Source organism: Lissotriton vulgaris, chromosome 3_1 (assembly GCF_964263255.1).
Source record: "Lissotriton vulgaris chromosome 3_1, aLisVul1.2, whole genome shotgun sequence".
NCBI classification, from domain to species: Eukaryota; Metazoa; Chordata; class Amphibia; order Caudata; family Salamandridae; genus Lissotriton; species Lissotriton vulgaris.
Window position 1 is genome coordinate 830729464 of NC_141689.1, and position 11892 is coordinate 830741355.

The 11892-nt window shown below is 45.2% G+C and overlaps 1 protein-coding gene across 1 annotated transcript in view; it reads right to left on the reverse strand.

Annotated features, from left to right (window-relative positions):
* Positions 1 to 2651, reverse strand: part of SECISBP2 (SECIS binding protein 2) — a 405025-nt gene extending 402374 nt beyond the window's left edge. Inside the window, exon 1 of the mRNA XM_086961140.1 lies at positions 2469 to 2651. The gene's annotated coding sequence lies outside the window, so the exon portion shown is untranslated. The remainder of the gene's footprint in view (positions 1 to 2468) is intronic.
* Positions 2652 to 11892: the final 9241 nt, after the last annotated feature.

Consider the following 11892-nt stretch of genomic DNA (forward strand, 5'->3'; position numbering starts at 1 on the left):
GTCCCAACCCACAACTGAACGGCTGTTGTTTGGAAAGGGTGCCTGTCTTTGAATATCTTGGCGTCACCCTTTCAGAAGATATGCAGTGGGCGCCCCAAATAGCCAAAGCTGAGCTCAAGCTATCCCAGATTGCCGGGAGTATAGCCAAATTAGCCAGGGAATCATCTTTTAAACCCATTGCTCCGGTGCTAGAAATGTATAGGGCGCAAGCGCATGGAGCCACCCTTTATGGGGCAGAACTATGGGGGCACAGTTCGTCTTCTACCCCAGCTGTAGTCGAGAATAGATTTTTAAGACAAATAACGGGTCTCTCAGCGGGTACTCCGTTAATTCCTCTATGACTAGACCTGGGTATTTCGCCGATTGAAGACGAGATTGCCCTAAAACCTTTAACCTTCTGCCGAAGACTCTGGGCAACTCCCGAATTAGCATCATATCAGGCAGAAACAATTGAGCTTTTATCCTACCCTGGTTTGTTGAAAAGGGTTACCTGGTTTGCCCATGTGAAGCATGAGTGCGAAAAGCTTGGTCAACTCTCCCTGTGGAGCACTCCCGACATTACTAGCTCTCTAGTTCCCCGAGCCTTATTACCTAAGACCTATTGCACCCTAAAGCTCGAAGCCATGCATACAAATTCCAAACTGAGTTCCCTCACGACACAGTTTCTTGTAGTGAAGGGTAATTACGAGTTAGAAATTTTCTTGGATGATATCCTTCTCCAGGTTGCAAAAAACCTGTATTTTCAGTTCAGATACAGTACTCTACCCATACATGAGTTTATTAATAAATGGGCTGGGCAGAAAAAGGAGGGTTACCCTGTATGCATTACACAAGAGTAAACAGAAACGCATGTTCTATTCTTTTGCCCTGGTTACCAAAAAGCGAGGCGCTACTGGTTTATACAGCTTTGTCGGAATCTGGATTTTGAGCACTGTAGGGAGGCTCTTCGGGTCTTAAAATATGATACATCTAAACTCATTGTGTTTGCTGTCTCACGATATTTTAACACAATATGGCGAAGGAGATGGGCTTTTATACAAAAGGGTTAAAAATTATAAAATGTTTATCGGCAGTATATTTGTATATCTGACCCCCATAGCTTCAGTCAAGATCATGGTTTTAGTTTTATACTATCATGTGCATATTCTCAATAAATTGGATTTTAATGTTAATAGTGCAATTTTCTTTTTTAAATTATTTATTGGAATATGGTTGCTACCTTTTTAGTTATATGCCAATTGTACCACATAAATTGATATAATCCCCTCCTGCTGCTCTAACTTATTTCCCCCCTTCCTTTCTCCCTATCTGTCTGGCAAAATCTTTGAATTTGATTTAAAATGGAATTGTTTACCTATGGAGTTTTTTTTTAAACATGTATGCATTGATTAATAATGTATGTTATTCCATTTCTAGGTTTACTTTTTATGGTCCTAACGACCGAAATAAAAGTTTTTGAAACGAAACGTAAAAATAAGAAACCCCTATAACACGTGCAGGTTGCTGTTTGGAAAGGAATTCAGACAACGAGAGTGTGCTACTGAATGTGCCCTTGTGTCTTCAAATTGTATCTATAAGGCACTAATAAAAGCATATGATCACAAACCTCTGAGATTTCTGCATGTAGCTTATATATCAAAATAAACATAGGAATAATATGTTTCATGCACATATAAAATACATTGCAAAGTGTTTACCTAAGCTATGACTGCAAATGAGATATGAGTTTGTGGCAATCCTTCCTATAGGATGCGGTGATATCATTTCACATGGTCAAATACTGGAAAAATATACGTTTGCAAATGAGGCATATAATTTTTTTCTAATTCTGAAGTGTGATGAAACACGATTTTAATGGAATCGAAACAATCCAAGGTACTTTACTAGCGTGACAAATATGCACATAATTCTAATTTCCGCTCATTATTGTTTGTGCACCCTATAGGATTACCAGTAAAAGTGTATGTCTGATCATCGAATGTAATACCCATTTCTAAAAGACATTACAATGAACTATGAGCACGCTGTAAATAAAGTACCCTACCACTCCATACATTACTCCTATCTTTTGAACAATGTGATTCAAAACGCACCAGTGGACGATTACTATAACACTCTCGCAAAATAGCCGAGGTTCGTGTGCTAAACTTGTCCTTTATGCAGCGGTTTAATTTTTCAACAACACTGTGAGGTCTGTGACGTAAAACTAATGACAGCAACCCCATTCTGAAAACTGGTCTGCGCCACAAAGAAGGTGCCAAGAATGGAAAAGAGAAGTGGCTGGAAGATGGATAGAAGGTTGTGTTTCTATGAAAGTTAGAAATACAATGTTGGAAGGCGGTCACAGAGCAGACAATCAGGAACCACATGACCACAGTGTGCTTGTCATTACATAATATCCCCATCACTGTAATCAACAGATGACCACCCATTTCCAGGCGTGAGGACACAGCAAACTTATGACTTACCGGCAGTCAGAATTCTTAAAGTATAATTGCCCCTGTCGTACTTTAAGAGTCTGAAAAATACTTCAAACCAACTACACAGGGGCAACCAATGAGAAAACTAGTTTAATCTGACGGTCGCACATCAGTATGGTGACAGGAAGCGCAGAGTGGTTAATACTGCCCCTTTAAACCGTGCAATAGGTCGGAAAGCGAAAGCCCCGCCCCATACGATGACAAAACCTTCCGGAATTGAACGCACCAGTCGCTTCATAACCCGGAAGTGAATATTGCCGATAGTGTATGGTGGCTGGCAAGCTCCGTGTTCTTCTTAGTTAAATGCTGCAGGTCGATAATGTCACTATCGAATTTTCTCAGCGTCCTTATCAACAATAAACTGCACGCGAGAAGCACGTGAATCTGCCTCCGCGTCTTGCCTCCCGTATCAACCCAAAGGCACTGGCCACGTAGGGAAGCATAGCTGCCAAGGTTTTCAGATTGCTTATGTGTGACATATTCACAATTTCAATGTAATTATGAGTGACATTAAATAACTATGAGTGCCCTTATGTAGGTAAGACTGTGCATCGCTGCAGCTACGCCCCGGATTAAGGGGTTTTGAGGGAAGTAGAGGGGTGTGAGAAAGCTTCATACACATAGCTGCCACTTTTCAGATTGTGTGACATTTCCATATTGTCAGAGCACTGAAAAGTGACACTAAACTGCCAAATGTGACACTCGGTGTGACCATTTCCTGCAAGTAAACCCAAGCAATGAAGTGCATGGAAAGCGATAAATATTAGAAATTACCCTTTTGATCATTAGAAGCCCTAAAAAATCTGTCAATTTCTTCAAAACCCCTGAAATGGACGGTTAAGATACTCAGACAAAAGATTTGTGTAAACAGAAGATATAAAACATAGCAGTCACCATAAAACGTCTCACGCCGACAAAAGATTTGTGTAAACAGAAGATATAAAACATAGCAGTCACCATAAAACGTCTCACGCCCTTATGCCATTGGACTTTATTGTGCCCTACCACAGTTAAGCACGTGCTGCAGATATCAAATAAACACAGGGCAGATATTTTGATGTTTCAGCCAATGCAACGATAAGCAAAATCACAGCTGGTAAATATTTTTATCCTTTATCTGTACATACTTCAAAGAACAAATATAAATAGAAAACATATTTAACCCGTTTACTGCTGCCCCGATTTTCCCGCAGTGCGGCACTTCCGCAAAAAGGGCGGGGCCGCGTCGGCCATTGGCCGACGGCAGCACTAGGGAGGTAGTGCTGCCGTCAGCCAATGGCCGACGGCAGCAAGGAAGGGGTTAAATGTGCTCTAGAGATGATCCATTACTAATACTTAAAGTAAACAAATACAGAAATTGCATGTTACAAATAAATAAAAACGATTTTTTTTACAGTTGTATTAACTATCAGTCACCTCCAAGCCTTTGTAAGCTCTTAATAACAACTAATGATGGATCATTTTCTCTTTGAAAGGTGTCAACCCTAGGCATGACTCACCCGAGTGCTGCCATTCCACAGGTGCCAGGAGTGTGTCTCATTTTAGGGGGAGCACTTCGCCAGAGCTGGCTTTAATAATACAGTCTTGAGCTGAGGTGTCTCGAGGCTTCAGCTGGGAAGGAGGCTAACACGAGATAAAGCTGCTGTTAAAAGCTGTCTCAGAGCACACAGCGAGTCACAGGCAGCTCTCCTCAACAGTGTCCCGCTCTGGCTGGCGGCAGTGTTCGGTGATTAGAGGATCCCCTGCATGATGTCTTCTGGTGGGCCCGCCTTGAGCAGCAGGCAGCGATGCCTTCCAAGGGGCAAGCAGGATAGCAAAATAAAAACATCCTGCCAGTCACATGCACCAACGACCCTGTAAAGGCTTGTTTACGTTAGCACAAAGATAGTGCATTGCCAATTAGGTACCACTTGAACCTGAGGATCCAGCCTTACATTCTATCTGTGGTGGGCGGTGGAAAATGGAAACAAAAGTTTAATTTGCTCGCCTCTCATTCATTGGCCAAAATAATCCATTCGCAACACAAACTGATGGTAGGCAGCACACATCCCAGATTCATTCAGTGCAGTCGCACTACTGGCTGTTTTTTTATAACTTCGGATGTAGGAACTGTGGCAGCCAAGTCACGTGAAGCTGCTTCAAGGCCCTGGTTGAAAGTGAGACTACTGATTGAATGCAGCCAGCCCCCAGACCAGGGTGCGGCACCAACTCTAATTAATGATATTAGTTTGCAATGCTTCAGCAGGCTGTGGTCAGACAGCGCACTCTGCCAGCAGCGCACCAGGCTCATGCTGCTTTACCTAATGTAGCACAGCTCCTACTACCACATCGATTGTGCCACGCGTCAGCCATCCCCCAACCTGCTGGGACGGTGCGCTGCCACTCAAGCTTTAATTAGTTCCAGTCAGCACGCTACATGTCAGCAGCCAAGGCAAGCGCTATGCCTGTTATGTGTGACTTTGCATTTCAGTGTAGCGATGCGGACCACCATACTGAGATGCGTTAGTCTAACGCTGGATGCATGGTACTTGGCAGGGCTGGGAAAGAATGGGTTGCTTGGCTTTTTCCTTCTTGTATGCCTTCTGTTTTCAAACAGAGCTTTAGAGAGACTGCAGAAGCTGACTCGCACAGCACTGATGTCTGTCAAATGTGATTTACTCTGATTAAGGCCACAGGAATTGTGCTTTTTTGGGGCCGCCACATTTTCTGCATAACTAAACATTGCCACACAAGCTGCAGATTTTAACAAAAAAAATATTTCTAGCTCAAATGGATCAAAAGTTACTAAAAAATGCAGCTTCATTTGTAGCTATGAATTGGAATATCCTTTGCAAAGGTTGACTGGTCTCCTTTCTGTTGTTTATTGCTGTATTTTGGTGTTGTAAGAAACAGGATTTTTGCAAGTGCTCCCCTCCCCTTCCACTTTTTCCTCCCATGCTGACGGTTATGTCTCTAAAAGTGCACAGGGTCCTGCTAACCAGACCCCAGTGCCAGTGCTTTCTCCCTAAAACTAATACATGTGAATTGGTAACCCCAATTGGCAAGGTCTTTAACCCCTTATAAGTCCCTGGTATATAGTACCAGTGGTACCCAGAGCATGGCAGTTAGTTCTACCTAAAGATATAGTGGGTGACCTGATTATTGTAAACTTTAGGGATCCCCATGTTATCCCATATCTGCAAGGCTGGCAGCCACAAATGGGAGACGGCCCTATAGTTACTAGGGAACTGAGAGACTTCTACCTTAGAACCGCATACTTGCCCCCTGTAAGTTTAAACGTAGAAAAGAACCACTGTAGAGGCAATAGAGGCCATACATTCAGCAACTTCAACATACCCATCCGTAATCGTTTTGCTGAATGGCCTGTTAATAATGACTCGAAGCCTGGGGTTGGTCTTTACTTGAATACGTTTTTTCGCACTTTGGATTCCCGCATATTCTGAAGCCCATTTGTAACACTGTGGTGAATTTATTGTCTACACTAGGAGAACTGCGGAGGAGACAGTATTAAGTGTGGAAAAGCTACTATGAATAGATTGTTTTCATCAAGAGACATTGAGGGTTGCATCTCTTTTACAACGAATGAGGTTTTTTATTTAGTTTTCTTTTTGGTGTACTAATTTTATTATTCTTTGATGTAGTATTTCATTTTGTACTATGTATTGTAATGAATGTATTTTAAATTTTGTACTGTGCTTTTATGGTTGCTCTGTTTCAACCGAATAAAGCTTATTGAAGAAGAAGACTTCCTTTCCTTTTCTTGTGTTTGTCACTACAATTGAACAAAACGTCTGTACAATCTTTTCGAATGGATGATTTATCATTCAACTGCCCACATTCAGGAATCTACTTTTTAGGTCTTGTCTGAGACACAACATGTGCTGTCGCTCGTTAGACATTTTGTTAGGTTACTGTGGGCTTACAGCCCGACCATAGCTTGCCATTGGTTGGCTTCATCTTCAAGTAGTGTGGCTCACCGGTTAGAGGCGGCAGACCCGAGAGCAGAGGACGGCCCGGGACCAGGGTTCGATTCCCGGCGCGGCAGGTTTCTGGACCAGGGTCAGCGGACTCGATAATTCTCTCGCCTCGGTGCCCACTCTGATCAGCGATCACACTCGGCAACTCTGGGCATTAGCTTGCCTCATCTTCACTAACGGCCCCACCAGACCGCCGGGGATGCCTGGTCTCACCCTGGAGATACCCATTAAGGGACCATCTCTCAGGGAAGCCAGGAAGGGTTTCGCAGCGGACGAAGCGCCTAGGGACCCTCCAGGTAAGTAGTGCGCTATATAAATGCCTATACATTTACATTTACATTTACATTCCTTCTCTTTGGTCAGTGCATCCTGGCTTCATTTCCTCTTCGTGTGTTTGTCCCTGTCTTGGACCATGGCCCAATTACTTGTGTCCTTCCACTGCTTGCACTTTCAGTGCTACTTTTTTCTTTTAGTTGAAGCAATCCATAAGAGTACATGTGTTTGCAGACTATTTTCCTCATATGCTGCTTTCCTTCCCATGTACATTTGTACCCCTCCCTGTTTTTTAACTTACACCCACCCATTGTCTCTGATGTTACTTGCCCGCCCACCTCCCATTGTGCTCTGTATTATTGCTTACCCCCACCCACTCTCTGTTGTGTTCTGTGTTGTTGCTTGGTCCATTGTGCTCTGTGGTGTTCCTTGCCCCGTTCTGCTCCATGTGAATGCTTGTCCCCACCCACTGTCCCACTCCGTATCGTTCTTATTGCTTGCTACCTTCCTTAGTACTCTGTGTTGTACCTTGCCCCCACGTTGTTCCCTGACCCTCTTTCCTGTCTTGTTGCTAGCATTCCCCAACCCCAGTTAATGGCATAAATGTGGCCTCTAAGTCCCTATAGCTGGAGTTCTTCCTTTCCCAGATCAGGTTTATAACGGTGGCAGTACATTGAGGGGAGAAAAGTATTTTCAAATAGGCGCTCTTATGGCTTAGGAGAGCTTCACTGCCTACAATGCTGTCGAAACACATGATGTTTCCTGAAGAGTAAAAGGGGTTGGCCCCCAGAAGAACGGTGGTATCACCTTGCCAATTCAACCAGCACCCACACATTTCTTTGTAATTGCCAAACATTCCCCTAATTTTTCCTGAAAAAGAAGGGAACATGGAGTCTAATTAAAGAATGTGTCCAACTACCTGACTTCAAAGAAAATATATTTTTTGTGGGCTCTCCTAAGGCCTTCGGAAATGAGTACGATATTCTGTAATTCCAATCACAGGATGTCTAATCTGGAGATGCTGTCTCTGCAAGGTGTTGGCAGCTCCTGGCTCCACTTGTGGAGAGGGTGCTGCAGTTCTGTACAGTCAGGATTCACAAATGTAATAGATCTCAGAGTACTGGTATTTGCTTACCCGGGTACATGATGTTGTATAAAGAGAAGTTCTCCATTCATTATCAAACTTTCTGAACAGCTCTGACTGCCCAAACCCTTGGTTCTGAAATGTATGAACACTCAGGAGGTGGTGTTATGTGTGGCTTTACTCTAGTGAATAGTGTTGTGTGTTTCTATTGTATTTCTTAATTGAATCATCTCTAGGCCCAAAGATGGGGTTAAGGGTTATAGCTGATGCACCAATAAGTGCTTTGAAGCGTAAGCAGTGTCAGCTGCTTATCTGCTCCCTAGAATGAATTGCTCTGCCATCCATTTCAGTTTCCTCACACTTCCTGCCAGTGGCTACTCATGATAATGTCGCTTCTCGCTGGCCACCACTACTAGATTTTCACACTGCTTCACCAATGTCAGCTCTACTGGCCACCTGTACATGCTTCTTCCACTGCCCATCAATGGTGCTTGTCCCACACAAACTTCCCGTGCATCTTTTACACCTGACTGCTTTTCCCAGTTCCTCTTTTTCTACATTGCCTCCTCGAGACAATTTCTTCCACTGCATGCCAGTGCCAGCTTCAAAAACCTGTCAGTTGTACCCATGAAAATATCTCAGTGTGGTGCAAGTGGAATGTAAACTTCAGGCCCATTCAGTCATAGTCTTACGTGCCAGATAAACTATCTCATTCTCCTTTAACCATGTTCTCCTAAGATGCCCACCTGTTGGACTATCCAATATTATGGTGCTGTGTCTGTGAAGTCTAGCGTCACCTGTTACGGATTCCACTTGTAACTTTCAGCATTACAAAGAAAATGATCTCTGACTGGGCTCATAGGATGCCTCGTCCTGTCACAATTAGGCTATTAACTATTTTTGCCGGCTTGACAGACGAGTGGAGACACGTTAAGCATGATGCTGAAGTTTTTCTTGAGTTTAAAAAAAAAAAAAAGCCCTTTTAAGGGTAGGAATTGCTGCCCAGGCCTCTACTGCTACTGTTTTGAGCAACTGAAGAAAGTGTAAGTGGGAAGAAGGGGGTGTTTCGCCATTCCAAACGTCCATGGCGGTAATCTTAAAATATGTGCATGCGTGTTTCTCCCTCTGGAGGAACATATGAAGCCCCTTCCTTCTTCAAATGTAAAACAGTTTAGGCCCCTTTGAAATGTGTGATACGGTTCCCCAGATTAAATTATCACAGATTGCAGTCAGTATCGAGATAGCAGTGCATAAATAAAGATACTGGGTTGTTTGAAACAAGTTGGAACGTCGTTTAACTTTTATATGTAGGAAGAAAGAACGTTTAAATTGTGAACTGCAGTGTGAGTTTGTTAGCAATGGGGGTCGCTAGTTGGCAAGGGCTTGCACCTTTGTGCAAATAGGGACCCTTCTTCCTAGTCAGGATAAGGGAGTTACACTCCTAAAAGAACCCCTGCTCACCCCCTTGGTAGCTTGGCATGAGCAGTAAGGCTTATCTTAGAGGCAGTGTGTAAAGCATTTGCACATAACCAACAGTAATACAGTGTAAGCACTACATAAGGATGGATGTATGACGTTACCACGCATACCATTACCACGCATACCGTTACAACGCGGTATTTACAACGCATACCATTACAACGCATAGCGCTTTAAGGTGCTGGATAGTGGTAAGTATAATTTTATATTACAACTCCAGTCCCCGTGGATACTAGGGAAGGTGTTGGATATAAAATTAAACTTATTCCCTATCCTAGAGCGCCCCCCAGCGCAATGCGTTGTAATGGTATGCGTGGTAATGCCTGCGTTGTAAGTGTAGTGCGTGGTAAAAAATGCGTGGTAACAGTTGTACACCCATAAGGATACCACACCAGTTTAGAAAAATATCCAATATTTATATACAAGACCAAAAACGATAAAAATACACAATACAGTACTTAAAAGTATACAGTTATCAAAAAACGCTATAAAAACAGTTCCTTGATTTCGATAGCTCTGTCCGAGGCTATCACCGAGGCTTGAGCAAACAAATCCAAACAGGTGTCGCTGACCAGCTACGGTGTGGGGAAGACCAACAAACAATACCTCTTAGAAATGCCCGGCACCAGAACCTCTCGTGGAGTTTCCGAAAACACGGTGTCCGCAGGCATCGGTTCCGGAGGTCGGTGCAGGAGTCGTCGGGCCCTTGAAGTCACACGCGCTGCAGGCCGATTTCCTCTCTGATGAAGTCAGGTGCGCTGACGTCGGCAGGTGTCAGGTGTCAGGTGCAGCGGTGCGAAGTGCGGTGCCTTCAGGTCGCGGTGCAAGCAGTGGCTCTTGGCGGCGTCAGATGGCGTCGCCGGTGAGACCAGGGTCACGATGCGAGATGAAGGCGGTGCACGTCATGGTGCAAGCAGCGGCGTCGTCGTTGCTGAAGCGCCTTAGTCGGGCCCTTTGAGGTGCAAGGAAATCTCCCCCTTCCCCCATTGCAGCCCAGGTCTATTCAGCCATTTCCTGACCCTACCTAGACTATCTGGAGCCCTCCTGCTCCCCAGCCTTCTGTCATCCAAAACCTAGACAGGCAATCCACATTCCAGCAGAGGCACACAGGATGACTGAGCAAGAAAATACCCACTTTCTAAAAGTGGTATTTTCAAACCCAGAATGTAAAAATCACCTTCACTAAAAGACGCATCTTTATGGCTGTGCCAGGGTAGTGCACTGCTCCGGCTCCTTCTGCCGGGGCCAGACTACTGTTGCTTTGGTGGAGTACCTTGCTGAGAAGGACTGTGAAAGTATGTTTTGGAGTATTATTTGTGGTTTGTGGGGTGGGGGGGATTGTAGGGGGCGGGCTCTACCCCTGGTTGGGTTTTGTTACGGCGGAGGTTAGATGGTGGGTAGTGTGGGGGGGAACCATTGGTGGGGCTGGGCTTGGGTCCTCTGTTTTGGACCCTGGGCTACCTACGCCGCAATAGGTACTTCAGTGTTCTTGGGGTATGGGGCTGGGAACCGGGTGTTGGGGGGGGGGCAGTTTGTTGTTGCACAAAGGGGGTGGGTTGAGGGGGGTCACACGACACTAAAGGCATCTCCTTAGCTGTTTTGCATGCACGTATGGTGCTCAGTGCGAGGGCATTCCCCTTTGTGGTTCATTGATGGGGGGGTGCGGAAGCTAATGTGAGTGGTGTCAGAGCATATCTTCGAATCCTCAGCTGGAATGTGCGGCGTATGCTGGATCAAATTAAGAGGGGCGCTGTGTTGCGACAGGCCAAAAGAGAGCACGCAGATATTTTATTGCTGCAGGAAACGCACCTGCTAGGTAACAAAACCCTTTGTTTGCAGCGCTTTGGCTATCAGCAAGTCTTTCATGCAGGTTTTACCAGAGGCTCCTGGGGGATGGCCATATTAGTGCATCGCAGGCTCATGTACGTCCACCTCACCCAGTGGGTAGATCCACAGGGCAGATACATATTCATTAGGGGTACGATTGGGGAGGAGACTTTTGTGTTTGGCAGTGTGTATGCCCCCCCTCTGCAGGGGTCATTGATAGAAAAGTTGTTCACACTTTGGGCCGATATTCCCGAGTCATTGGCAGTGGCGGGAGGAGATTGGAATGATGTCATGGATGGTTTGGTGGACAGGTGCAGGCCGGGAGGCAGTCGGGGGCCTGCAGTAGCTACTGGGTTGGGGGGTATGGCTACATATTTAGATTGGGTAGAAACATACAGGTAACTGCACGCGACTCAGCGGGAATACACTTATGTTTCGGCAGTACATAACTCCGTCTCCAGGTTGGATTATATTTTTGTCCCTAGAACAGTTATTGGCAGAGTAGGATCGGTGGCCATCTTGCCGCGGGGGCTCTCCGACCAGTCACCGGTGTGTGTATGGAGTTCCAGCTGGGTAGGGCGAGGCAGCCGTTCCGGTGGCGCCTGTCCACCTGGCACCTGCACAAGGAAGATTATCAGAAACACATAGGGGAGGCCATTGCACACTTTTTGACAGACAACGTCGGATCCGTGCCGGCGGCCGGGACAGTGTGGGAGTCCTTGAAGCTGATCCAGCGGGCCAAGAGAAATTATGTCTCTTATGTACAACTCTA